A 26,863-nucleotide genomic window follows, 5' to 3' on the forward strand; every position below is an offset into this window, starting at 1 on the left:
TCAAGGTTTAGAGCCACGTGGCAGAGGAGGCAGAAAGATTGTGAAAGCCAGAAGTGGTAGATGTCTCCAGGGAGGTAGCATCTTTTAGCCACAATGAGACTCACAGAGACTGTCTCAGAATGCACAAGATCTGCACAGGTTTAAACCAGTCAAAAATTCCAGCCCTGAGAAAGGGACTTGAAGGCAGAAACCCACCCCACTGAGAAGCTAATTGAAATTGATACTGGCTGGGGGAAGGGAAATCAGTTTTCTCCAATGGAGTGTCATTGAGTATATCAACCCCACTCCAAGGGAGGCCTCATACCCAGGTGTAGGTGGCCAACACACAATGGACTCCATGTTCTTTCTATGGGCTTTTTAGTTTTACTTATTATTTTTGTCTGTGTTAATTTTTTTTAAGGTCTTGCTTGGTTTGTTTTGAGGGAGTAAACATCATGAGATGGCTAGGTAAGGAAATAGGGAGGATCTGGAAGGAGTTGGGAAGAGAAAGAATACACTGTCTGAAAAAGAAAAGTGTTCTATGGCATGCCGCAGGATGGATGAGCACTGGGAGTGGTTCTGCATTCTCCTCTTTCCTGTCTTGGATTATCGGTCAGCCATCAAATAACGTGTCACTTCCCACAGGCCTCTCTGAATCCTAGAGGGTGCACTTTCAGTAGGTGAGGGTTGCTTACTTCAGAACCCAGCCCAGAGCTCTTTAGCTACATGTTATAAGTTGTAAATTAGCAAGAACAGTCTTAATGTTGTGTTGAGAAGACTCTAGTCTTGCAGTTCCCACACAGTTGTTTGGGGGTGTTCTTGGATGTCCCTGTGAGTTCACAGGGTGACTGAGCTGTTGTAATTTTCTTCTTTGGAAACACACACACACACACACACACACACACACACCTGCGATTTGTCAGCCACTGTGTAACTGCTGGGTTAAGGTAGTTCATAGTTCTAGAGTGAGATCATAGCACATGCCTTTACTGATGTCACATCTTTCCAGAGCTGAGCTTTGGGGATTTGCTGTACTAAGAAACCCAGTATCGTGTTTTTAAAACAATGTGGATCAGAAAATAGGGTGCCAGAATCAAACCTAAATCCTACCTCTGAGAAACTGTGTACCTAGGCGTGTCATATTCTATAAAAATTGTGCCTATTTAAGAATGAAATAAAAGTTCACTGCTCCAATTTATATCTGTGTTTTTTTCCCCAGGTAACTACCAAATTGTTGGGACATAAATATTTACAAATTAATTGGTTCTAAGTACTGAACACATGGAATTTTAGGTATTTTCCATGCTCTAGAAGTACCTAGAGAAAAATGTGCTGAGATGCCATTGTGTCATAAATGAGAAAATTGCAAGCCTCTGATGTAGCACCTTGGGGCTCTAAGAAGAAAAGAGAGAGGAGGGGCCCACACTACCCTTCAGCCTCAGCTGAGTACTACCTGGGTTTCTCAGCTGCTTGTTACTCAAGTCTTCATTGACTGGGTGCATTATGGGTAATGCAGTCTCTCTCGTGAGCATTCTTCTGATGTAGCCTCTATTTCCCAGCAGCTCCTGCTCATGAATGAATGCCTCACCTACTTACTCGCGTTTCTACCCCCAGGAGTGAGAGCGCTTTGTCTGTCTTTCCTCTTTCTCTCCCAGCGCCACTGCACCACAGCTCCCAGGATAGGACTCTACTATTGGTCAGACACAGGGAAAGGAGGCAGGCCATGGCATGGCATGTCGTTAGTTCATTCATGGTTGCTTTTATCCCTGTGACAGTGTGTCCCAGTGCTAGATAACTTGGCTACACCAGAGCTTTGAGAACAAGTTCGTTGGAGATGCTACTCTGGGTGATACCAGTTGTTACTTAGTGTATTTGGACTTTTAGAATGAAAATAAGTTTGTATCTATAACTAAATAGAATATGATGTTTTTGAGATGAAGAATGAGAGAGTGAGATGGACCTATTGGTTTGGGAAGTGGGGGGAGTCATATGTTTTAAGATTCTCTGAACTTGGAATTATACTTAAACTGGAGGCTGTGGCTACTGATAAAGACAAAAGTCAGAGAAGTTAGTGAGACACATAGTGGGTCTACATCTGAATGTTCAGAGATATGCTACAGGCTGGTGGGGTCTGCTTTGCTCTGAGTTGCTCTTGGTTCCCAGGAAGGCTGAACCGAATCTCCATCCTGGCTTTCCCAGTTTTGCCTTGAGTTTTGCTATGAGCTGTGCAAATGTGGCTAGCTCTTTTGCCCACCACACCATACACTGCTTTCTACCTCTCTGTTCCCTTCTAGCTCCCTACAACCGGGCTCTGTCTGCCACCATCTGCTCTGATTTCTCCTCGTTTTCCTTCTTCCTTTCCCTTTCTCCCCCTCTTTTTATCCTGCATCTCCGATCACTGCTTCCATCATGACAGACCTGAGTGGCGGGTGCATCAGACCTTTATGACATTTTTGTGTTGGCTCTTAAACGGGGTTCAGGGGGTCTGTGTGCATGAATTCTGTCATGGGTGAATTAAACAGGACTTATTCAATCAGTTTTCCAGAATGCCATACACTCTTTAATTTGCTGCTACATGCTGATGACCTCTTATTTGAGGATTGTTATCTATAGCCATGTTCCAAGGGTGTGCCTATAGGCTCTCTCTGTAGCAGCACTATCCTGTGGAAGTGTAGGGGCCACAAATGGGAGCCAGAGATGTGATTTAATTTTTCAGATGTATTGAAGATAGGCATCACGGCTGCTCAGTGGCTCCATGTGCTGTTTGTTGGGCTGCTGTGTTAAGTAGCGTGGCTTCAAGCTCTCAGCCTGTAGAGAAAGAGGCCCTTTGTGCAATTTAATGAACTGAAAATATTCCTTGAGCATTGTGCTCCCAGAATGATGGGTGAATGGGATAGGTGCTTGATGAGAAAATTGGGAATGGAAGTCGTTACAGCTAGTTACTTCAGGACTATAAACAAAGTTAAAGAAAAAATCTTCAAGATTGGAGTGAGAGGAGAAATTTCTCCTATAGGCTCAGTCTGATGAGCCCCAAGGCCCGGCTGAAACCCTAAAAATGGCACTTTTTGGTTTCAATTGGGATTAATTACCTTTTAAGTCACGAGTCTGGCTACTTCAGTGGCATATGTCTTCATTATCGAATTCTGTCATCTCTAAATCCCCAGTTCTATCAATGTGTCTGGTTTGGTTCTGTTACCATGACTTACATCATTAACAAGACTGTATTTTGGTGTTTTGCACTGTTTTGCCAGAATTTAAAGCAAGAGTGTACCTGCTGACAGCCTCATTTCTCCCTTCCTGTTTCTGGAAACACTGGGAAGGTATTGTCTCTCTCCTTGCCCTCCGCTACTCAGCATTTTGCCAAGTTTGGTGAATTATAGCCTTGTAATGACTCGTCAAGTGGCTGAGGGGTGTGGGCCTTGCCTACCGAATAGAAGCCTTGAAGTCACTGCTCTTCCATGCAGACCCCTGACCCCCATTTCTTCCCTCAGTATTTTCACCTCCTATTCTTAAATCTCCCCTCTTCTTGGAGGGCTAGGATTTACACAGATTATGCCTAGCACTTCTGGTGAGAATATTTCAGCAGTTAATAGTTAAAATAAGACCTTTGACTTGTGGAGGCCTATGGTTTTTTGTTTTTTGTTTCTTGCCTATGTTCTTTTAATAACCTAGTTTATATGGCAAGTAAAAAAAAAAGTTGACTTCATTCTTGAAATTACAAAATAGTATCTTATCCCAGAAAGGCTCCCAAGCCAGACAATCAAATCTACTTTCCAAGTTTGCATGTCTCAGTGATAGGAGTCACTGTCCACCCCTGCCCTGGCTTCTACCTCTGCTCCTGTTTGCATGGACCACACAATTAAACATGTGAACTGAACCCTCCCCCGCCATTTGACTTTGGTCTGAGTCTCCCCTGAGAATGAAGGGGGTGGTGCTGGGAAGGGTAGGGTGTTGCCCACCTACAGGGGCAGAGGAACAAGATATGGCCAGCTGTAATTCCTCTCCCATCTTGGTCTTCTGACTCCTGACTTGTCTGTTTTTCTCCTTTGAGAAGGGTTATTGGAGTTAGATGACTCTTAGTGTTGTCCATGGAGAGTACGTGCATTCAGGTCTCTGTAAGTGAAGGAGACAGTGACAGGGGACTGGCCAGGGCCAGGGGACTGAAGACTCCTGATGCTGCAGAGGACTCTTCCCAAAAGCTAGTGTTTAAACCTTTACATCTCAGTGACATTTGGCGGTCTTGGTGGACTCCGTTCTGAGTTTTGCAGATGACTCAGGGCATTATTTTTCTGTCCTGTCTTAACAAATAGATCTAAGTGGTGGGGTCTTCATCAGTGTTCAAGAAGAGCCTGGAATGTTGGTGGAGAGAGCCCCTGCAGAGTTGGGATGGCAAACCCCACAGGGTGCACTGGTGCTCTCTAGAGGAGACAGCTCAGTGGCGAAAGCCTGAGGTTTTCTGTATAGTAAATCTGAAGGACTGGAAACAGGATTGGAACAGTTCAGAGGTTAAATGGCTCCCATGCATTAGGAATGTGGAATGCGGAATGTTGCTTGGGTCAAAAAGAAAGGAAAAGAATGAAAGTAATGTCATCCTGGGGTGGCCCTGTGCTTTGTTTCCAAATAGCTTCAGATTATCAGCTTTACTAATCACATAACAAACATATGTAGTAGGATGTGAGCGGGTCATTACTGCGTTCTCTTGATTTAGTTTCTTAGTTTCTGGTCTGGGCTTTCTCTGCATGGTCCTATACTGTATGAGGAAGGGTAGCACTATTATTTATCCTTTAATATTTAAAACCTTTGTTTTATTCTTACTGAGTTGTCTTCAGCTCTCAAAGGATGCTAAATTATAATGGTGCTAGTACTCAGTTTCGCCCTTAATTTTAAGAAGGTATAGGAGTTCTTTAATACCCCTTGGGAATCTGTGGGTGGGTTTCAGGCAGAGTCCGTTAAACCTGCATACAAGCACATTTCATTTGAGAAGACAGGTAGGAGAATGTTGATAGGTACAAACATACATGTAAGTATATGTAAACATAGATTCTTACATGTTATATCATACTCTTCAAATTATTCTCTTTTCCTTTAACTATATACATCAATATCTTTCTTTTCTTTTCTCTTTCTTTCTCTCTTTCTTTCTTTCTTTCTTTCTTTCTTTCTTTCTTTCTTTCTTTCTTTCTTTCTTTCTTTCTCTCTCTTTCTCTCTCTCTTTCTTTCTTTCTTTCTTTCTCTCTCTCTCTTTCTTTCTCTCTCTCTCTCTTTCTTTCTTTCTTTCTTTCTTTCTTTCTTTCTCTCTCTCTCTCTTTCTTTCTTTCTTTCTTCCTTTCTTTCTTCCTTTCTTCCTTTCTTTCTTCCTTTCTTTCTTCCTTTCTTCCTTCCTTTCTTTCTTCCTTTCTTTCTTCCTTCCTTCCTTCCTTCCTTCCTTCCTTCCTTCCTTCCTTCCTTCCTTCCTTCCTTCCTTCCTTCCTTCCTTCCTTCCTTCCTTCCTTCCTTCCTTTCTTTCTTTCTTTCTTTCTTTCTTTCTTTCTTTCTTTCTTTCTTTCTTTCTTTCTTTCTTTCTTTCTTTCTTTCTTTCTTTCTTTCTTTCTTTTCTTTCTTTCTTGAGACAGGGTTTCTCTGTGTAGCCCTGGCTATCCTGGAACTCACTCTGTAGACCAGGCTGGCCTCAAACTCAGAAATTCGCTTGCCTCTGCCTCCCAAGTTCTGGGATTAAAGGCATGAGCCACCACCGCCCGGCACCAATATCTTTTATATTATAATTAAATTCATGACTTTAATAATGTAAGTGATATATCTGTTTACCCTCTCTACTCTTTACCTAGAGATGACCATCTTTGAATTTATCTTTCTCTTTCTTTGCGCACAAAGAGGTGTCCTTAGATCTCTGGAGGATCCAGCCCCTTAGAACAGCAGATTGACATATGCCAGCAGAGGGAAAGAGTGATTCAGGGGAAACAGGCAGCCCTGAGGTTTACCCCTCTGGTAGGCCTGAGGCTCCTCAGAAGGGCAGTGGGAAGCTATTCTCCTGGGTTCTGAGGCACACAGAACTCACACAGACCGTGGAAGGGGAAGGAGGGCCGACCAGAGATAGCTAGGGCTTGAGACTGCTAAGAGTGTTTTAAAAAGCGCTGTTTTAAAAAGCGCTGTTTGGCTGAGTGATGGAACCTGTAGACTAGAGGTCAGGCGCTCCCACCGATGCCCTGTGTAAGTTACGTCAGTCTGCAGGCAAGCTTCCTTTGTTAAGGTAAAGCTGGTTTTACACCCTTTGGTGGCAGCATTTGGATCCGTGACCTGAAGAGGCATGGAGGAAATGTCTATGTTACACCCATGGAACCCTTGGTTGTCTAAGAACTCCACAAGGGTTCTACAATAGGCTGCATGCAGCATTGTCTTGGGAAGTTAAAGGAGACAAAGATGAAGTTAGCTTTGGCTTTTAACTTTTTAACCTTACCAGATTTCATCGGCGTAGATGCCTTCAGTGGATATGGTGGGGAATCCCTCCTTTTGGGCAAAGGATTCTGGTAGTGGTGTGCTGGGCTTTAGGAATGATTTGCTTTGTGGATTTCTGAGTTCGAGGCCAGCCTGGTCTACAGAGTGAGTTCCAGGACAGCTAGGACTACACAGAGAAACCCTGTCTCAAAAAAACAAAAACAAAAACAAAAAACAAAAAACAAAAAACAAAAACAAAAGGAATGGTTTGCTTGTGGCTTAAGCTTTGATTGGAGATATCAGAAATTCTGAAGCAACCAAAAGTAACACTTAGAAAAATAATTACATATAAATTGTAGCTATTAAGACCGTCCGTGTTAACGGTGAAAATATTTCCCTTTCAGTCCCCATGTGGCTAGTTCTATAACATTCGTGGGGACCATAACTGGTTCCTTCATATAGTTAGACTGACTTCATGAATGCTCTTTGTATTCAGACGTACTTAATGCTGAGCAGCAAAGCCTTATTAACTGTTTGAAGAATGGTTTATGACTTCTTAACGCTGGCTCATATTTGAAATGGTCCTACTTGTTTCCTTTTGTGTAATAGTAAGGGAAAGTGGAAACTCAGCCAGGAATTACTTTTTTCTGATTTAGTTTACTAAGTCACAGTTGAAAGGGAAAAATAAATGATAGCTAGGAGGGGGAACCAAACCTGTGAGCGTTACTAACACGCATCTTGGGAGTAGACCTAATGCATTCAGGCTTGCCATGCATCTACATGCCGTGATGCAACTCACAGCATCTTAGAAATGAGAAGGCTTTTAGCAAGCAATGTAGGCATTGATAACACCACACAGACTTTAAGTATGATGGGACTTGGAGGGAACAGGGTAAGGAAGATGAGGGCTCTGGAGTTTTTCGGGCCAGAGTCCATTCATAGCCAGAGTACTGGCCACTGGTGACGTCTATGGGTTTGAAAATGGTTAAATAGAGTCCACATTCTCCAGTGATTCATGCTCAGATTTGATGAGATACAAGGTTATGAAGCAAAGGTTAAGCCATACATTGGAGGCTTCAAATGGTATTTTATTATGTTGACAGAATCAACTATTGAAGGGTGTTGAGGAAGAAACCCGGTTGGGATGGTATTTAATAAGACCTTGTCAGCAGCTAGCAACCATCTTGTGTTTTGAAAAAGATGATACTTTGTGCTTATGGGTTGTATTTAGGGTTTACCAGTTTTCAAAACAAATCATCCTTGGTGTATATGGAGGTTTGGGGTTTCTGGTTTATTTCTATCTTTCTGTATGTATTGGTCTTGTTAGTTACTCACTTTGAGGAAAAGCACCCGCTATCATATGCTTACATTTGTACAGCTCAGTTTTTCATGTCCGAAGATGCCCTTGTGTTAGGCTTGGTCTTGTTTCCTGTGAACACGCCATGAGTGAGTAGGGCTGGTGTGATGGTTCCTGTGTTGTATACACTGAGTGTGAAAACTTCTTAAGGCTAACACTTGGCAAGAGGTGAGTTATCACCACAAAGTGGATCTTCTGATTATACAGACAAACATGTTTCTGTGGGGAAAACACTTGATTCTAAGAACTGAAGGACCACGTTAATGTCTTCATTCACAGTAATGTTTAGGAAAAAACTCCTTTTCTTCAGGAATCCCTTTGCACTGTCTGGTCTAGTCGTTGCTCAGATTATTAAAGTAGATGATTCAGTTGGTGGAATTATAAAGCTGCAGAACAGACATTATCCATGTTACAGCGACTTGAAACATCTAAATGCATATTTATTTACTAGTCTTTTGATGTAGAACCAATGTCTTTTCTCTGATTGAGGGTCTTTTGGGAGTTGACTTCAATCATCTGTATTGCATAACTCGTAAAATATTGATTTTTTTTTTTAAAAATGTGTAGTGGGAAGCAATCTTGAATCATTTGGGGTTTAAACATCCCCTAAGATCTTTCACAAGTACCTACCAGGGTCTAATTTAGCAACAGTGTTTTAAAGGCAGCTCATCTGAAAAAACAACAAAAAAAAAAAACCAACAACAAAATATTTTCAAGGTAGTTTTCATAGGAAACCAAGTTGGCTTCTCTTTCTATTCCCTCTATGAAATGTTTAATTAAATTATGCAAATACCAATAGCACACAAATGTCATGAGCATGCCTGTCATAATCAGGATTGGGAACAAGCAGTGACTCTTGGTAAATAGCCATCGCCATTGGTGGGAGCTAAATCACACTGACATATTGGAGAGCAGTGTACTAGCTGTGAGGGATAAGTGCCAAGGGCCAACATCAGTGCCTGTTACACTGGGAACAGCAGGCAGTGGTTATGCTGGTGATTCAGCTAAGAGAGACTCATTTGCATTTGAAGCAATAGAAGGCTTATACCAGTGTAGAGGTCTAGAGGACATGAGGTATGCGGGGTGGGGGGAGAGACAGGGATAGGCCATATGTTCTCAACAAGGGCAAGAGAGCATCGTCTCCTCATGCCATGATAATGTGGAAGAGCCTGGTAGACCCTCTGTTCTGCTTCATCAAACAAATTTCCCCACACCAGGTGGGCTAGGTGAAGAGTTTAATGACTTTTTAATGCAAAGCCATTCTGGTAGTTAGGGATTCAGAAATTTAATCTCCCATCCTTGGTGTAGAGCCACATCTATTCTGGACAGATGTAGGAGAACCCTGATGCGAGAACACTGTCAGATTTCCTGAGAGATTCGCTTGGATTCCCTAACCTGTACTAAGCCTCACCGAGGTGAAAACTAGTTAGCCTTGTTTCTAGGACGTTGGCTGAATTATAGCAGAGTAATAAGTTTCCAAATGCATTCTTTATTATACATCTATTGAATAGAAAAAGAGAAATTAGAAATTATGGAGCTATATCTCATTTGTACTTTAAAAATTAACTGTAAAGTTGCTAGTGTTAAATTGATTAAATATCTGTACTCTTTGTCAGTTTGTCCTGAGTGTGCATGTGTGTACATGTGTGTATACCTATGTGTGTACATGTGTGTATAGCATGGTGCAGTAATAAGTGCATCCTTAGACACAGTAGTTTTCATAGGCAGAAGATGGAGATGCCTGATAAACTTATGAGTTGCCACAAGTAGGCTCAGGTGTAACTTGGAATCAGAAGTGTCTCTTGGGTTCTGACTTGGATAAGGTTGAGTTTTTGATAACTGCAGTCACCTTTGAACCATTCTCTTGGTCACTTCTTCCTCCTTCTTCCTAGTTGGCCACAGATCGAATAGAATCCGACCCTGATGAGGGCATTCTAGGTGTTCCCTAAGTAGTAAGTGGCTTTGCTACGAAAAATGTATTAAGGCATTGTTCTTCCTTGATTTTTTTTTTCTTCTTAAAAGAGAAGGCCACAATGACTGAAATCCTAGAAGTTTTAATGAAGGGCCAGATAGTTGTTGGGTCGGTCATGGTAATTTGTCTAGAATTCATTACAATCTCTGTGTACATATGAGGCTGTCTCTTCTGTAGTCTTTATTCATCTAGAGTAATACTATTCAATAGAAACAATGAAAGTCACACAGAGGAACTCCATAAATAATGAAAGCAGTTTGGCCACATTAAAAAGTACAAGTGAGGGCTGGAGAGATGGCTCAGCTGGTAAGAGCACTGGCTGCTCTTCCAAAGGTCATGAGTTCAAATCCCAGCGCCCACATGGTGGCTCACAACCATCCATAAAGAGATCTGATGCCTTCTTCTGGTGTCTGAAGACAACTACAGTGTACTTACATAAAATAAATAAATCTTTAAAAAAAAAAGTACAAGTGAAGCAAATTTTAACATAATGTGTGAAAATCATATTCCTGTATTTACATCTAACATAAAATGTCAATGGTGAGAGCAAAACTTGTATGTGCGAAGTCCTCTTAACATTGTTGATTATGAAGCATGTCATATCCAGAGAAGCCACATTGCACGTGCCCCAGTGGCTACACAGGGTTAGGAGCTGCCCTAGTGGATAAGCGCGGTGTGGGGTGGTCAGTGATGATGACAGGGAACACCTCTCTGGACCCCATTTGGTCCTGGCGCCTCCATCTGTCAGAGCCCTTGTGTGGTACGCGATGGCTGTGCCCAGCAGCCAGCTGACCTCAGTGCCTTGGGGGTGTGGGTCTTTGGTATGTTGCTGTGTGTTTGATTTCACCTCAGAGGCAGCAGATGGATTGCTATGGAGCTTGAATAAAGATGATTGTTCCTCAGGAAAGAGCCTCGTTGAGCAACAAGTGTAGGATTTCCTGGCCAATGGCCAAGCGCGAGCAGGTTTTCTATAGCTTGCTTGGTACATGTTTCCCCCACTTCCTGGAGATGCCCTGGAGTTAGAAGGTGAAAAAAAAGCCTGCTGCTGCATAGGAAACTGCAGAAGACAAAGTGTTCTGAAACCGAGCTGCTAGAAGGCCGTTGACAAGGACAAAAACAGGCCGGCGAGTGTCCCCAAGAACAAATCTGCTTTCCCTGGATGGATGTTCAAGCTGGAGGACCCCGTGCAAATTCCTGTCCTGTGTGAGGGTCCCAAAGGCACAGGATATACATGGTGCGGTTCTCTTCTAAGATGCGAGAAGAAAGCAGTGGGATTATTTCTGCATCGATGCAGAATGCAACTTTGGGTGGCCAGGACGGGAAACCCACAGGCCCGGAAAGCACGGAGCACACAAGCCCTGGGCTAAAGCTTGAGTTGAGAGTGTAATTTCCTTGAGTTTAATGCAAGTTTTCAGAATGTGCACCCAGGCAGGCAAGGAGGTGCCAGCAGGGTCCTAATTATAAGGGTGCATTATCCAGGGAGAAACAATGCCTTTGAAATCAATGTTTTGGAAGAAAAGGAAAACAAATACGTGTGAAGATTAGTTTCAGTAGGAATTTAGTTTACAGAAAACATGTACACAGTTGTGGGTACATAGACATCTCTTTTTCAGACCAGCCAGGGCTCTCCCCTCCGGTACCGTTTCTTTCTACCTGAACGTTATTTTCCAACTGGAATTGGATGAACAGTGCATCGCTCCTTAGGTGCTTGACACACTCATGTTAGAATTGCAAACTAGTTTTAATTTTTGCTTTCATCTAATTTTAGGTCAATGTAGATTGGCTATAGGTGAGGATAAAGCTACTTCCTACTACCCTGATATCTTACAGTCTTGTTTACGATTATTGTGGGATTTACAGAGATGAAATTTAGGAAAAAAGAGGATTGAAGTTTCCCTTAGAAGGTAAATTCATGATAATTGTACCCACTGTATATAAACTGGAATTTTTGCTTATTATGCAGATGAAGTTTAAAAAAAAGATTAAGTGGTTTCTGAAATAATTTAAGGTGAAAAACATTCCTGAAGCTAGAAAAATAAGTATAAAATAATACTTTATTTTATATTAAATATAGAATGTAAAGTTAAATTATTACCTTATTAATAAATTTAATTAATAAATTAAGTTAAATATAAAATAATTATAGTAAATACAAAATAATTAATATAAAATAATGCAGATGCGTGAGACAGAGGTTGTAAAGGTCTAATGGCACAGAGTTAGGAAACACACAGGTACTCGCTAACACTGCTGACATGTAGAACCCAGGGCAGTTAACACCTTAAACCAACTACAGTGCTTACTTAGATACGACATACTCAACTAATTTCTTTTATGGGTATGGAAGGTTTGCTTGCTTTTATACATGTCTTATGGGACATGAGAACATAAGGCACACTTGTCTACTTACCCCAAATAGGGAAGCCACAACAGACTGAAGTGAGGATACCACCAATGTCCCGCTTGATGGACTAGTAAGTTTTATTGGGGTTCCTTACAGGAGTATGGGTAAGGGGTTACATACAGGAGCAGGAAGGACTCAAAGACAGCTGCATCCCCCAGCCCAGCTCAGAAAGCTGAGAACCTGGCGTTCACTGCACAGCCTGCAGGCAGCTCATCAGGTCGGAGAGTGTCCTTTGCAGGTGCCTCAGTGGCCTTAGTCAGCTTCTTCCAGGCAGTTCTTGTCTTCTTTGCAGTTTACTCTGGCAGGGAGGGGCCTGGTGAATCTGCTCAGCTTCAGGGAGATCCTGAAGCTCTTTTGTTGTTGTTTACAGCTTTGCTTAAGGAGCTCCCCTGCAGAATGTTTTTATTTCAGAGGAGACTGTTATGCAACTGCATGTCTGGTGCCCATGGAAGCCAAAAGAGGAGGTCAGATGCTTTGGAACTGGAGTTAGAGACTAGCTGGATGCTGAGAATCACACGTGGATCATGTGGGGAAAAGCAGCCACTGTTTTAACCACTGAACCATCTCTCCAGTCCCTGAAAATACTTCTTAAATAAGCTGTAGATGTATTCAAATGGAAACTTTTTTGTTTGTTTGTTTTTTGCTCTCCTAGATATAATCTAATAAAGGGGGAAAACAGATAATGGAAAAATGATTAAGCAATCTTTAACTCGCTTTTCCAGGAATGCCTCTGTTGGCATGGATGGACAGGATGGCCTGCAGAGGCAGGTGATACGGCTTCATCTCCACACACTCTGTTAGAGCCAATTACAGGAACAGTGGCGCACGCGCAGAGCATTAGTGTGGTGGCTCGTAGCCTTCGCTGACTTTATTTCATTTTACGTTTGTTACTGGCAGTTCTAGGTGGATTTTAGGAAGGTAGGTAGAATGTTGGCAGCGATTGATAAATTCTATAAATTCTCTCCTGTGGGCCAAGACTTCTCATTCTCAACCCCCAAAGAGTCATGGTGACACGTACTTGCCTCTTCCTATAAAAGCAATAGTCCGAGTCCTTGGCTGTTCTGGCCAGGGGAGGATTCCACAGGAGGCTCTGCCTCTGCTGCCCTGGAGCTCTGCTCCAGTCCCTTACTTAGGATGAGCTCTGGAAGAGTCAACCTCAGAGAAGGAGATAAGCAAGCTCCAGTTCTTCCCATGGGAGTGGTCCTTACCCCGTGTGCTCAGTGGTAAGGAAAGAAACACAACAGGGTGGCAGCAGGAAATCCCCGGAGAAACCTTTCCCTAAAGATTCTTAGGTTGGAATTTTGTTAGAGGGATTCTCACACTGCTAGGGCGGTGAATTTACCAAACTTGGCGAAATGCTGAGTAGCGGAGGGCAAGGAGAGAGACAATACCTTTCCAGTGTTTCCAGAAACAGGAAGGGAGAAATGAGGCTGTTAGCAGGTACACTCTTGCTATAAATTCTGGCGAAACAGTGCAAAACACCAAAATACAGTCTTGTTAATGATGTAAGTCATGGTAACAGAACCAAACCAGACACATTGATAGAACTGGGGATTTAGAGATGACAGAATCGATAATGAAGATATATGGTACTGAAATAGCCAGACTTGTGGCTTAAAAGGTAATTAATCCCAATTGATACCAAAAAGTGCCATTTTTAGGGTTACTGAGCCTAAAGTAGAAATTTCTCCTCTCCAATCTTGTAGATTTTTTCTTTTAACTTGGATTATAGTCCTGTTGCAGACTGAGCTTCTGCAGTCTGGGTTCTTTTCACTGATTTTTAAAGTTGCCACATGTGGTTATTGGTTCTTCCCGTCGCAGCCTTTTGATGGTATACTATTTTTACCTGGAGACTCTCCTTAACCCTGGATGGTGTTGGATATTTGTTGTGGTAAATCTCCAACCCAAAAAGGCCTGGATAAAGAAATCTCAACTCAGTTCATTAGAATACAAGCTACACGCCTAGGCTGGAGAGATTTACCACTGCTCTAGTCCATTCCCACCTGAGATCCCATAGAATTTGTCTCTTTCCATCTCTTCCTCTGCCCTCCTTCCCCTCCCCCCCTTCCTCCTCCCCCCCAACTTTGCAGCTCCATCTTCCCTGCTCCTGCCCAATCACTGGCTCCAACATTTATTTGAAAAGTTAAGGTGAGGAGAAGGTTCACAGGACACCTGTGTATGTGATTTGCTCCTCCGCAGCCCCTCCCAGGGGAGTAGAATTAACATCAAAGTACGAGGCATGGGCTATCCACAGCAGACACTTAGTTCATTTCCAAGTGTCGCTTGCTACTCTGGATGATGTGCTGAGACCATCTTTGAGTAGTAACCGGTTGTTCCCCTCAGTTTGGATGATTTCATCTGCGTTTGAAGCAGGAAGCCAGTTACTTTTGTGCAGAGTAGACAAGTCTATCCTAAAATTCGTACAGAAACTCAAGAGAGACAAATTCAAGGGAAACAAGGAGGAAGGGCCAGAGGGGGGGGGGTGTTGAGAAGGAACAAAGCTGAAGGTCTGGTGACAGGCTCAGTCCTCAGAGTCACACGGCTCTCTGAAGAGTGGGTACCTGCTGCCGTGGCTGCTGCTGTGCTGCTGCTGCTGCTGCTGCTGCTGCTGTTGCTGCTGTGCTGCAAGGGATTCCCTTGGCTTCAACCTGAGGTGAGGCTGAGTCACCTCTGAGGGGATCCTGAGCTTAAAATATTTTTCATGAATTGGTATGGAGAAGAACAAACAAAAAACAACAACAACAACAAACCTCTATCATTGGAAGATTTAGCTAGCTTCCATTGCAGTTCCCCCCCCCCCCCTCAGGTTCCTCATATCTTCTGTAATATGTTAGGGGGCCTAAAAACTTAGGAAGAAAAAGGAATTTGCATAAATTGATTCTTGTCAAGATGTCTTCCACATAGTTGGGGCTCCACACCATTTGTGAGTAATTAAGCCGTGGAAAACTTGTTGACAGTCACCTTGGAGTGAATGCGTTTTGGTCTGTGGTGGAAATTAGACTGCAGTGTTTGACAGCTTCAGAGTCTTTGCGCCCATGTTTTCTTAAAATGGGGTTTGTGTCTACAGTTCACTGTTAACAGCCAATGTTTGCAAATACTGTAACAAAAAACTGTTCCAACATAAAAACCAGTGTTCACGTCTGTCACATCCCAGCCCATGTGGAGAGGGGAAATACTTTTTAAACGTGGTAATTCTTAATATTATAAGCTGTTTGGAGCAGGGGCTATTTAAAAGCTCCCAGCTTTGGTAAATGAAAGAGACATACTGATGGAAACCACAGACATGTTTGGTGCATGAGATCACCCGCCTTATTCTCACCTTCAAAACAAAAGGCTTTCCCTCCTCTCTAGCTGTGTGTGTGTGTGTGTGTGTGTGTTTTAATTCACCCCCCCCCACACACACACACATTGCCCCTTGACAACAACGTCAAGTTTTCCTGGCTTTAGGCAGAGGGCCTTGCTCCAACTGTTAAGCCGTGTGAGAACAGTGAACTTGGTCAGCAAGGATCATTTGTGTTCGGTTGTCAACAAAGGCTTGTTTTACTAGGAACAATGACTGCGCAGGTTTGTGCAGAGTGTTGTGTGCAGTGGTGTTAATCAGTAAGCAGCCCGAGCCATACCCACAATCCCTTCCACACAGTTAGTTTGCTCTTTCGGGTGACTGTTGTTCCTGCCCCCTGGCAGCATCTGAAAAACACACTCATCAGTATGCAGGGATGCCCTCTGCAGAGGGAGCTTAAATCAGTCCTCCCGTTGGTTGGTTTCCCGATCCTGGTCTTCTCCCATCGCTCCGCTCCTCGGAAGTGTGCAGCCTGCTATTATTGGTGTTTAGGAACACCGAGGTGGTTACAGGACAAGGATGTAGGTCTGAGGTCAAGATGAAAGATTTATTTTTCTAGATTTGGACGTACTCCAGCGTCCTTGATGGGGAGTGTATTTTTTTTTCTACATGCATCATTGCTCTCACATGACCACACAGACTTGCACAGAAAAGTAGACTTGGCCATGGGGAAGGACCCTATTCTAGAGCCAGTGGACAAAGTTAGCAATTGTCAACAATATTCTGGTGTAGGCAAAAAACTGGTCCAAGCAAAAGAAAAAAAATAATTTTTTTTTGCCCCAATTTGATTCACACCAAAATATCCCAGGATTACTAATCTCTTCATTGGGATGGTTGAAGTTTCTTGACTAATTATACCAATGGCATACTTAGAGTTGAAGGTTTGAATATGACTTGGTAAATGACAAGATTAGAAGAGGAAATAAAAGAATAGGAATTAATTTTTTTTAAATTTATTATATGTCTAGGAGCGTTTGGCCTACACATACACACACACCATCTGAGATATGTTTGCCAGGTATTCATGAGGGTCAGAAGAAGGTGTCAGATCCCCTGGTTATAAAATTGTTATGAGCCCGGGTGCTAGGAATCAACTCAGGTCCTCTGCGGGAGGAACAGGTGCTCTTAACCACCGAGCCATCGGTCCAGCCCTGGTTTTCTAATTTTAGATGCCTCTTGTATTCTTCCAATACCTTCATCTTCAATACAAGTACTTCCTGAGGCAGATATTGATAATTGCAGCCCTGTTTAGCAGTAAGCTGCCTACTGATGGGGTATTTAGGAGAGGGGGTTTCTGGGAGAGGGGGAAACTGGATAAGGGATAACACTTGAAATGTAAATAAATTAAAATAAAAAAAATAAAAAGAGAAAACTCCTTATATGGTACCCCTCAAATTTCTGTTGAAATTACCTACATTTAAAAACCAAACACCAAAATTCACGCCATTTCCTCAAAGTCACACAGCATGTGAATAGGACAGTGAGGACTAGTACTAGGAGGAGTGATGCTGGGATCATAAACACACATCACTTACCTGTAAGACTTGTACGACATCCTCTTAGGAATAGGGGAGGAGGCTCATGAGGCCCTAAAACTCCCTGGGCAGTGATGGTTTTGGGTGGTGGTCCCATTTTCTTCAGTGGTGTAACCACTGCTCAGCTGATCGTGCTCTAGGAGCTAGCTCCTAGTCTAGGCTCATAGAAAACAGTAATGAAGTCAGTCTTCACATACATATACATTAAAGACCTGGGAGTGGGGATGTGAACTAGTTGGGAAGAAAGGGAAATTTCCACCAGTGGGATAGAGTCACCTACAGTAGTGGAGGGATTAATATGACCGCTGTCTATTTTATACATCTATGAAAGTGCAAAAATAAAAAGAAAAGAAATGTTGGGGGTTGTAAAATGGTGAGTTAAGTAAGTTATTGAAATCTTATATAGAAGGCAATGGTTTGAATAAATCAATACGCTTGATTTCTGGTGGTAAAATTGCCTATTGTGGAATTAAGTGTTGTCCCAGGACATCAAACAGGCCACATGAAGCACACATTTTACTGGAATTTCTATGAAGGTTGGTAAGTTATAAAAATCCTTACCTTTGGTGCTGGAGAGATAGCTCAGTGGTTAAAAGCACTGACTGCTCTTCCAGAGGTCCTGGGTTCAAATCCTAGCAACCACGTGGTGGCTCACAACCATCTGTAATGAAATCCGATGTCCTCTTTTGGAATGTCTGAGAGAGTGACAGTGTACTTATAAATGTAAAATAAACAGATAATTCTTACAAGTATTTACTGTAAAAAATAAATCTTAATCTTTGGAGCAGATGTGGTAAATTATATGTGTAATCACAGCACTTAGAAGGCTGAGGCTGAAGAATTACTGTAAGTTCCAGCTCATTATGAGCTATCTGATGAGTTCCACTTTAGCCTGGGATATAAGGCCTTGTCTCAAACAAAACAAAACAAAACAAAACAAAACAAAACTAAGAAATACCAACCAACTAAAAACAACAATAACACCCGCTAAAACAAAAATGCGCTAGAACAAAGCAAACAAACAAACTAAATCCAGTTGAAAAATTTGAAAGTCTGTAAACATATTTATTTTGCTTTAATGATCCTGTACTACTTCACTTGGACATAAAACTACTGATTGACAGCTTCTTCCTTTAAAACTTAGAACATAATCCACACATCAAATGAGGTACAAGAAGAAAGGAGGAGTGGCCCCTTGTTCTGGAAAGACTCAGTGAAGCAGTATTCGGCAAAACCAGAACGGGGAAGTGGGAAGGGGTGGGTGGGAGGACAGGGGGAGAGAAGGGGGCTTACGGGACTTTCGGGGAGTGGGTGGCTAGAAAAGGGGAAATCTTTTGAAATGTAAATAAATTATATATCGAATAAAAAAAAACTTAGAATATATTGTGTGGTGCTGACTTTGCTTTTTGCTTTTAAAAGAAAGTTACCCAATCGAGCTGCAGTCCATATAAGTTTTCCCTGAGCCTGGTGTTTGTTCAGCCTAGATCTCAGTGGATCTAGGTGTGAACTTGGTTCTGTTTTCCCTTTCATTTTCAATCTAAGAACATGTTTCTCTAGTTCTAGGCTATCTTGTCACTTAATTTACACAATTTGCTGTACTTTTTAATAGAGTAATTTCATGTATATCAGAGCCTTTTAGCCCGTTTTCATGTTTCTTATTTGAACTTTAATTTCAAAGAAGACTGTATTTGCCTTTGCATCTTTCGGGGTGCAGATATAATGTCCCCCAAGCAATGCCTTTGAATTCACTATTCCCTTTACATGTCTCAGGTTTGGGAAACTAAGCTTAACAGTACAACTTCTGATATTCGTATGTCCCAAGAGCTTGTTCCCTAGTAGCATTCTGCGTTTCTTGTTTTCATCAATCCGTGCTTACAGTGGAGGCTCCATTCAGCCCAGTGCTCGTCGTAAATATATTTAGAGTCTTGTCTGATTGTTCTAAGAAGTTAATCTCACTTGGGCTGAATTCATCACTTGACAGTTGGGTTGACATGGCTTTCTTAGAAGTAGATTCTTTTTGTGTTTTGGAAGTCTAGTTTGTGGGCTCCCTGGGCAGTGATGGGATTTTCACTTGTTTTGCTTCGTTATTTTTCTTCACTGACCAATACTTTTCTGGTTTTACAGTTGCTTTTACCTGCCTCCCTAGGCCCAGCAGATAATTAAGTATTGAAATTGAGTTTAATCTTTCTTTCTGTGCTCTGGGCCTTCGATTGGAGGGCTGTATGTAGTGTAGCCTCAGAGCACAGTGGCAATGTGGCTGAGGTTTTAGGGTCAGAGCTACTGATCCCTGGAGCTTCCAACCTTCTTCGTTTCCTACAGCTTTTTCTCTGACTGGTGGGAATTAGTCCTTGGCATTAAGTAGTAAGATAAATTGCTTATCGTGATACAGTTTGGATTTTTGTCTCTCTTGGAGGTCCCAGTACATTTATTGCTTCTGTTTGCTTCTGTCTTGTCTCCTAGGCTCCATTTGTGTTTTCTCCCCCTCCCCATCTCCTCCCTTCTTCCCTTTCCCTTCCCCTTTCCCCCCTCCCACTTTCCACCTCCCCTCTTCCCCCTCCCCCTTTCTCCCTCCTGCCCACACCCTTCTAACTTCTTCCTGTTATAGTCCTTAGTTAATTAGGGTTTGTCTGGTCCTGAGACCTACAAAACTTTACTGGTTTTGTTTTTTAAAATTAAGCATTTAGATGTAAACTACTGGGTCGGATCCGGGCAGCTGTCCGTGAATTTGGCTTACTTGGCCCGCCCACCCCACCTTCTGCCTCCTGCTGGAACTGTGAATGCTGTGGTAGGCCTGCCCTTTCTTCTTTCTCTTGCAGGACTGCTTCAGAAATTAAGGGATTTATTTTCTTCCTGCTGTTACCTTGATTGGGCAGTATTCAGAATAAATTTCAAAGCTCCACCTTCAGTGTAAATGTCAGTATTATCTTAAGTTAAGGAGAATGATATTAAGAAATAAGTAAGTTTACAGAAATTATTCTCATGAACCAATATTCAGGAGACGTGACATTTGATATGATGTGTACTCAAGTATAAACTCCTTCTCAGCTCTCATGTATGTTGTTATGAAATAGCTGAAAAGCCTCACCAGTTGTTAGAGCCTTTCCTTCTTCCTTCTTCTTTTAAAATCAGAAATAATATTGTAATAAAAACTTCCTATGAAAGCTTTTAGAAAAGCAAATGTTAATAAGGAAATGTTTTTTTTTTATCTTTTTCATATCTTAATAAATCTGAAGAGGATATCCATGCTTCAGGGCATTTTGAAATGTACCTTGAGTACGCATTAGGCTAGGGGTAGCAGTGTGCTCTGCAAGCTTCCAGACCTCCTTTCGAATCAAATGATGACCCACACCACCTTCCCTCCTGCCCTTCCAGATGAGCTGTGTTCCTTCCCAACCCTTTGTTTCTTGGTCTTGATAATCAGCCAGTGGTAGAGCTGTTGACATTCTTACTTTATTCCTCTCAAATATAATATCTTCAGATCAGTAAAGACATTACTATATGGAGAGAAAGGGAGTTGAGTGAATCGAGTCTTCAACTTTGTCCAGTTGTTGAGCCTTCGTCACTGTGTGTGTGTGTGTGTGTGTTTGTTCACACGTGTGCACTCATGGATGTCTGTTTTAAGTGAGTTGAAGCTGAGAACAACCTCCAGTTACTACCTCCTTTGAAACAGAATCCCTCATTGGCCTGGAGGTGACCAGTTAGGCTAGATTGGTCCAGCATTGAGTCCCAGGGGGCCTCCTGTCTCCTCTCCAGCACTGGGACGCAGACTGCTCTCCTGGCATTTTATATGGATTCTGTCTGGGATAGAAGCCAGGTCCTTGTGTGTGTGTGTGTGTGTGTACGTGTGTACACATTGATGGTGAGCTCTCTCTCAAGCTTTATTCTCTCCCTCTTCCTCTCCCTCTACCTCTTGTTCTCTTTCTGCAGCATGATCTTACCAAGTAGCCCAGGCTAGTCTTGAACCCTTAATCCTCCTACCTTGGCTTCCAAGTCCTAGAATCCTTGCATGTTTTCTCTGAGAACGTCTATAAGTATATGTGTCTCTTTCCTTGGTTCATAGACAACACTGCATCAGTACACCCCAGCCATAACACCATTTTATACCCAATGATTTATTTTGTAACTCATTCGCTACCAGTCCATGCAAAGCTGCCTCAATATTTTTTTCACTTCAGTAGAGAAGTTAATTATTGCTGGTTTATAGTTATGAACAAATCATTATGCAGGGGTGGGGAGGCTTCAGGACATGCTTGTTTTATGTTCCAGCACAGTGGACTGTTTATTAGGTTCTCCCAGCAGCCAGAGTTTGAGCCTTCCTGTTGAGGAAGGTAACTGCAGTTTCAGGATGGTAGTTAGCCCTTCAGTTCTGTGTTTTCAACAATAGGTGGCACCAGCAATTTCCGTATTGGGGCTGTGTGGAGATAGAAAAGCATGATCATTTTTTTCATTTCCTATCGTTGTATTCACAGATTATTAGGCGCAAAGCTGTGCTTAGTGGAAGGCCTGGAGGCTGGCACCTGTGTGCATACATCCAGAGCAGATTAAGAAACGTTTTGTAGGAAGATACCTGCGATTCGAAGCTGCTTCTCTCTTCTCACCCCAGCCTGTGTTTGTAGCAGTCGCTTAGTGAGATAAGACATTTCTTTAGCACAGACATATTCATCGATGATGAGTGCAGTATGTACGTGAAATGTATCTTTTCCTGTATATCTCTTAAAACTGATTTGGTTGGAAATTTCATCTTGTGACGCATCCGTGGATTGACCACTGCATGGGGCTGTGTGAATTCTCAGGACTTTTTGCCTGTCTATCTGGTACTCACTGTTTTCCCCCGTGCTCCCTGTGGCATGGGCCTCGACCTCTGTGAACATTTAAAACACAGCTCTTCAAATCGAATCATTAGCCCCAGAGAGCAATTCTTTCCCTTTCTTTTCATTGCCACCTGAAAATTCCCTCCACCAATTTCTAATTTGCCTTTTAGAATTTGCCTTCATTTCTGTGCCTGGCAATACAAGGCTTTGATTACTGCATAAGTAGGTGATTGTCCTGGCCGTTCCCCTTTTTGTTCTTTTTCAGTATGAGAAGAATAATTCTCCAGCTTCAGAATAAAAAAAACCAAACCTATACCATGTTGTCAACAAGCTTTCCTGAGTCAAACACACACACACACACACACACACACACACACACACACACACACACCCCACTCGGGTCCTTCTGAATGACGAGGTGCCTAATATATTCAGATGCAAACATCTGAGTGACATGGCTCCGTACCTATCCTCAGGACCATTGAGATATTAGAAATTGTGAGCAGAGCTCTATAGCTTTTTATTTGACCTGGATTAGCATAGTTCCCCTTGCTTTTTCCCTCCTGAAGACAATATATACCTCCTTAGCGCTCATCTGCTGTCATGCCTTGAGTTGATCTCAGGTTTACCTGTGTATATCTGTCTTCACAGAACTGTTGATCCTACAGGAGTCCCAAGTAGTTCTGCTAAAGCCTCTGATTCTTCCTTTGTGCCCCAAGTACCTGGCCCTTAGATTCAGTGACTCTTTCAAGTATTAAGCTAATTATTAGTTGGTGGTCAGAATCCACGAAGAGAAAAACAAAAACAACTCCACAGCTATGTATTGAATTGTGAGCATCTGAGTATGTGTGTGTACCTCAACTGCTGGCATACCTGGGTAGAGATCAGATGACAGCCTTGAGTGTGTGTCCTCATCTTGTCTGAGAGAGTTTCTCTGGTGGTTCATTGCTTCTAGATGGTCTGCAGAGTGTCAGTGACGTCTTTCATTCATTCATACTGCTGCAGCCTGCTTTCCTGTGAGGTCTTAGGATCTGAACTCAGGTCACTGGGCTTATGCCTCACTTTACCCATAGAGGAATCTCCCATGTCCCAGAATTATGACTCTTCTTTATGCTCAAAGCTCTCAAGCTAGCTTTGCACTCATGACACACCTCTCTTGCTTTAGCATCCTAAGGCCTGGGATTACCAGCACTGGGTAAGGTAACACATCTGGTCTTGTCTCACATGTTACACGGTGCTATGACAGCGTTGCAGATGCACTTAATACAGGCCATGGAGTCCTGGAGTTTGGTGCTTGTGGTGTTGTGGATGAGAAATATCCCTCATAGTCACAAGTATTTCACTGTTTGGAGAGGTTTGGGAAGGGTGACCTTGCTGAAGGAAGAACCTCTCTGTGGTCGGGCTTTAAGAGTTTTATGACCTCACCGTAGTTCCAGTTCCTTCTGCTTGGGATTGAGGACATGATCATTTGGCTTCTTGTTCTGTCTGTCATAGCCCCTTGCTTCCATGCTTCTCCCAGTGATGGGCTTATCCCGCTGGCACAAAGCCTGAATAACCTTTTCCTCCTGTAAGTTGTTTTCCTTTGGGTATTGTATCACAGCAACAGAAAAATAATCGACAGTCTTGACTCCCTGAGTAGTTCTTCTGATTTTTCATTCAAGATTATCATTTTAGATTGAACTTTTCAAAAATTTTGTAGCATATTATGACCTAGAACCATCTGTGCAAATCTGGTCCATTCAGCCGTGCATTTCTGGGACTGAGGGAGGAAACCCATCCTAGCAAGAATTACATGTTGACCTGATAGAAGGTGGAAGGGGAAAAGGCTGTTTGGCTGCCAGCTGCTGGAGACAAGGAAGGGAGACAATGCTCCTGAACCACACCCTCTGAGCAAGCAGAGGGGCCAACTGTGGTGACACCGCTCCCGTCCAATCTGTCTACTTGACGCTGCATCATGCTCTTCCAAGCATCTGCCTCTTTCCAACCTCTAGCTCTCTTCTGGACACGCGTCCAGAATGTTGGAAAACTGCACATCTCTTAAAGATGGATCATTCTGGTCTCTCATAAAACCAGAGGGGTTAATTTTTCCAGGAATAGATTTCACACTAATCAGCAGTAGTAATATCGAGGGCACCACCCGGGTGTGATTCTCTACCCATTGGCTTTGTGGCCTTTAATAACTCAAGTTAAATCTTGTAACTCCTACCCTATTTCACAGTAGAGGAAATCAAGACTCAGGGAGGTTGAGTGGCTTGCACAGGTCACACAGGTGAGACGTGGACAGAGTAGGGAGAACTGGCTCTCCCTTTCAGACTTTGCTATCTCCAGACTTTGAAATACTGCTCTAAAACTACTTCAGAGGGGAACATGCAAGCATATAATTCCTCTCTCTGGACTCCTGCTCAGCACATTACAAGCAGCTTCTTCCTGCCAGTGTAGATGGGTTGTTTGTGAGCAGCAGAGGACCAGCCTAGAGAAGCCCCCTTCACCCTTCTCTGGGAAAGGCCCTGGGCATTGTTTTCCTTGCTGCTTTTGTGTTCGTTTAGTCAGCACATTGATTTTAGTGATTAGGTGCTGAACACTGGGAATACAGTTGTTAAAAAGACACACACGGACCTATTACCCTGGAGTTCTGTAGACTGCAAGCTCAATGTGAATATGAAAAATATTAACTAAGCCAAAGTTTCATTTATTTCTGTTCATTATAATCAAGATACAGGGAAACAGAATTAACTTGAGTATTTATTGGAGAGTATGTTGAACAAAGACACTTACATGAATATATTGTTTCATGGGTAGGAACTAGTAATTCAAACCAGTAGATGTTTGAAATTGATTAAAGGAAAATACTCAGATTCTTGAATAATGATTTAAATATGCTGAAACTTAATATCTACATAGTACATGTTTTTAGTTGCTAGATGACATTGAGAGGAGGATCTAAGGTAGGTGGCACTAGCAAATATTCTTGCAGCTGTAGAATGTTGAGGTAGGGACTTTGTGGCTTTCTCGGACCCGCTTCCTCATTTTTTCCTGAAGAAATTAAAACTCAAAGAAATGGCATATGTAGTCTCTTCCCCCACTCCCCAATTTCTGACTCATAGAATGAATAGACTGGTTTATTCAAGGTCTCTAGAGTTCAAATTGTGAACATTTCATATATTAGCAATGTCAATGACTTGAAAATTAATGTGATTTGAGCTTCATATTTCTTTCCCTTAGATGTGGTTGAAGTGCTATGAGTTCATCATGAATGAGGAGTTAAATCTTCTCTTGAGCCTGTCCTGTGAATTTCATTCTCTACTACTCAATGATCTCACTAAAGCCTGTGACTCAAGAGGCAGGTTTGCTCTGCGTGACCACTTTAGAGGACCACGTTAAAGTGCCTGTGCTCCTTGTTTGTGCAGGAATGAGTTTTCTTAACTCCATCACTGGATTCCAATGGAGGAAATAAATTACTCATGCATGTTCTAATGATTAAAAAATGTTCCAGTGTCTTGGCTGTCTAGTTCTCATAGTGTAGAGGTTCCATTTCCAAACAGTAATTGTTACACTTTTGACAAGCTGGCTGATATTATTTAGAAAGTCAAGTGAATGAAACATTTGAGTCATTGGTTCTAGGCCAACATTGCAAAGGATATATACCATGTGAGACCACCTTTGGGAGTTGTGGGAGACATGCTAGATTTGAAGGACTCTCCCTGCACCCCATCTTGTCTGAATAACTTAATAACTTAGTCTTGTGGGCAAGGTATGTTTAACCTATCTGAGCCTTGTTTTTCCTCCTCTGTGCAGAAGAAGGTAGTCATGGTAATGCCTGCTGTAATTATCTCTTAAGACTGCTGAGAAAATCAACTATGATCACAAAAATCTGAAAGTCAGAAGGACACTATGCAGATTAGTGTGAGTGCTCGGGTTTAAAAACATTGTGGTATCAATGATGCCCAAAATGACATTTTTATATGAATTTTGGCTAGAATTATGTATATGGGAGCAATAAATGGGTACTAGATGCTTTTGTGTGTTGTTAGTTACAGTGACAGCGTTGAAACTGCAAGTTGTTAAAGTTGAATTTTGCTGCTTGATGTTAATGTCAACAAAGGAACCTCCTTTTTGTTTATAAAAGGGTTAAACAATAGTTTCAGAAAGAAATAAAAAATGAAAAATCAAACAGCTAATAAGAACACTGGCTAAGTGGGGTGAAATAAGAGGTGAGGTCAGGACTCAGGGTGCATCTTCCTGTGACCCCGTTTCTTGTGCTAGAGCTGAGTCAGAGCCTTGGCTCCAAGCCTTGCTGGGTCCACAGCCATGAGGCAGGAGATTGTCGGCCATGTGACTCACTGTCCCCATGAAGTTAGCTAGCCCAGCTAAGCTGCAATGCGATACTGAGTTTCCTCATGCAGTTCTCATAAAGAACAACACATGGAGGACAGCATCCTACAAGGATCCCAGTGGGAGAAGGTACACAGCTTTTGAGGCTTTTACTGGTGGGATTGCGAGAAGAAAATGATATATTTTTTAAAAATTTCCTATTTGTGAGTTTGTATTTTCTCCTTTATTTTAACTATGGCTGAATATATACAGACCACTAGATTAGAAACCAGAACTCTTGGTCACTACTGTTTCCTACATCAGGGTACCTTAGAGGTACTGAACAGAAGTCTGGGGCTTCTAGTGGAGTGTGTGGATCTGAGGGGAAGCAGCTTGTTTGGAGCCAGCTCTGTGGAGCATGGAGCCTGGTCCCAATATAACTACCACTTGGCACTTGCAGCACATTTCTAATTGTGAGTTTAGAGTTGACTGTGCTGTGTTTTTTTTTTTTTTAATTTAATTTTATTTTTTGTCTGTGTAGAAAGCTTTTGAAGCCCTCCCCATTTTATTTGCTGTTTGTTTGTTTGTTTCGTTTTCACTGTGGAAGCTACTGAAAAGCCTACAGCATTGGCTCAGAAATCTGTAGAGAGCAGATCTTCACACATAAAACTTCCCACATTCATAATTAGACTGCTTGCTCTGCCCCTCTCATTAAGTATCAC

General features: G+C 42.3%; 1 protein-coding gene across 3 annotated transcripts in view; it reads left to right on the top strand.

Annotated features, from left to right (window-relative positions):
• The window catches only part of Glis3 (GLIS family zinc finger 3), a 426,372-nt gene that overhangs the window by 31,085 nt on the left and 368,424 nt on the right, over positions 1-26,863 (top strand). The gene's annotated exons all lie outside the window — the stretch shown is intronic.

The sequence above is a fragment of the Apodemus sylvaticus genome, chromosome 1 (genome assembly GCF_947179515.1).
Source record: "Apodemus sylvaticus chromosome 1, mApoSyl1.1, whole genome shotgun sequence".
Lineage (NCBI taxonomy): Eukaryota > Metazoa > Chordata > Mammalia > Rodentia > Muridae > Apodemus > Apodemus sylvaticus.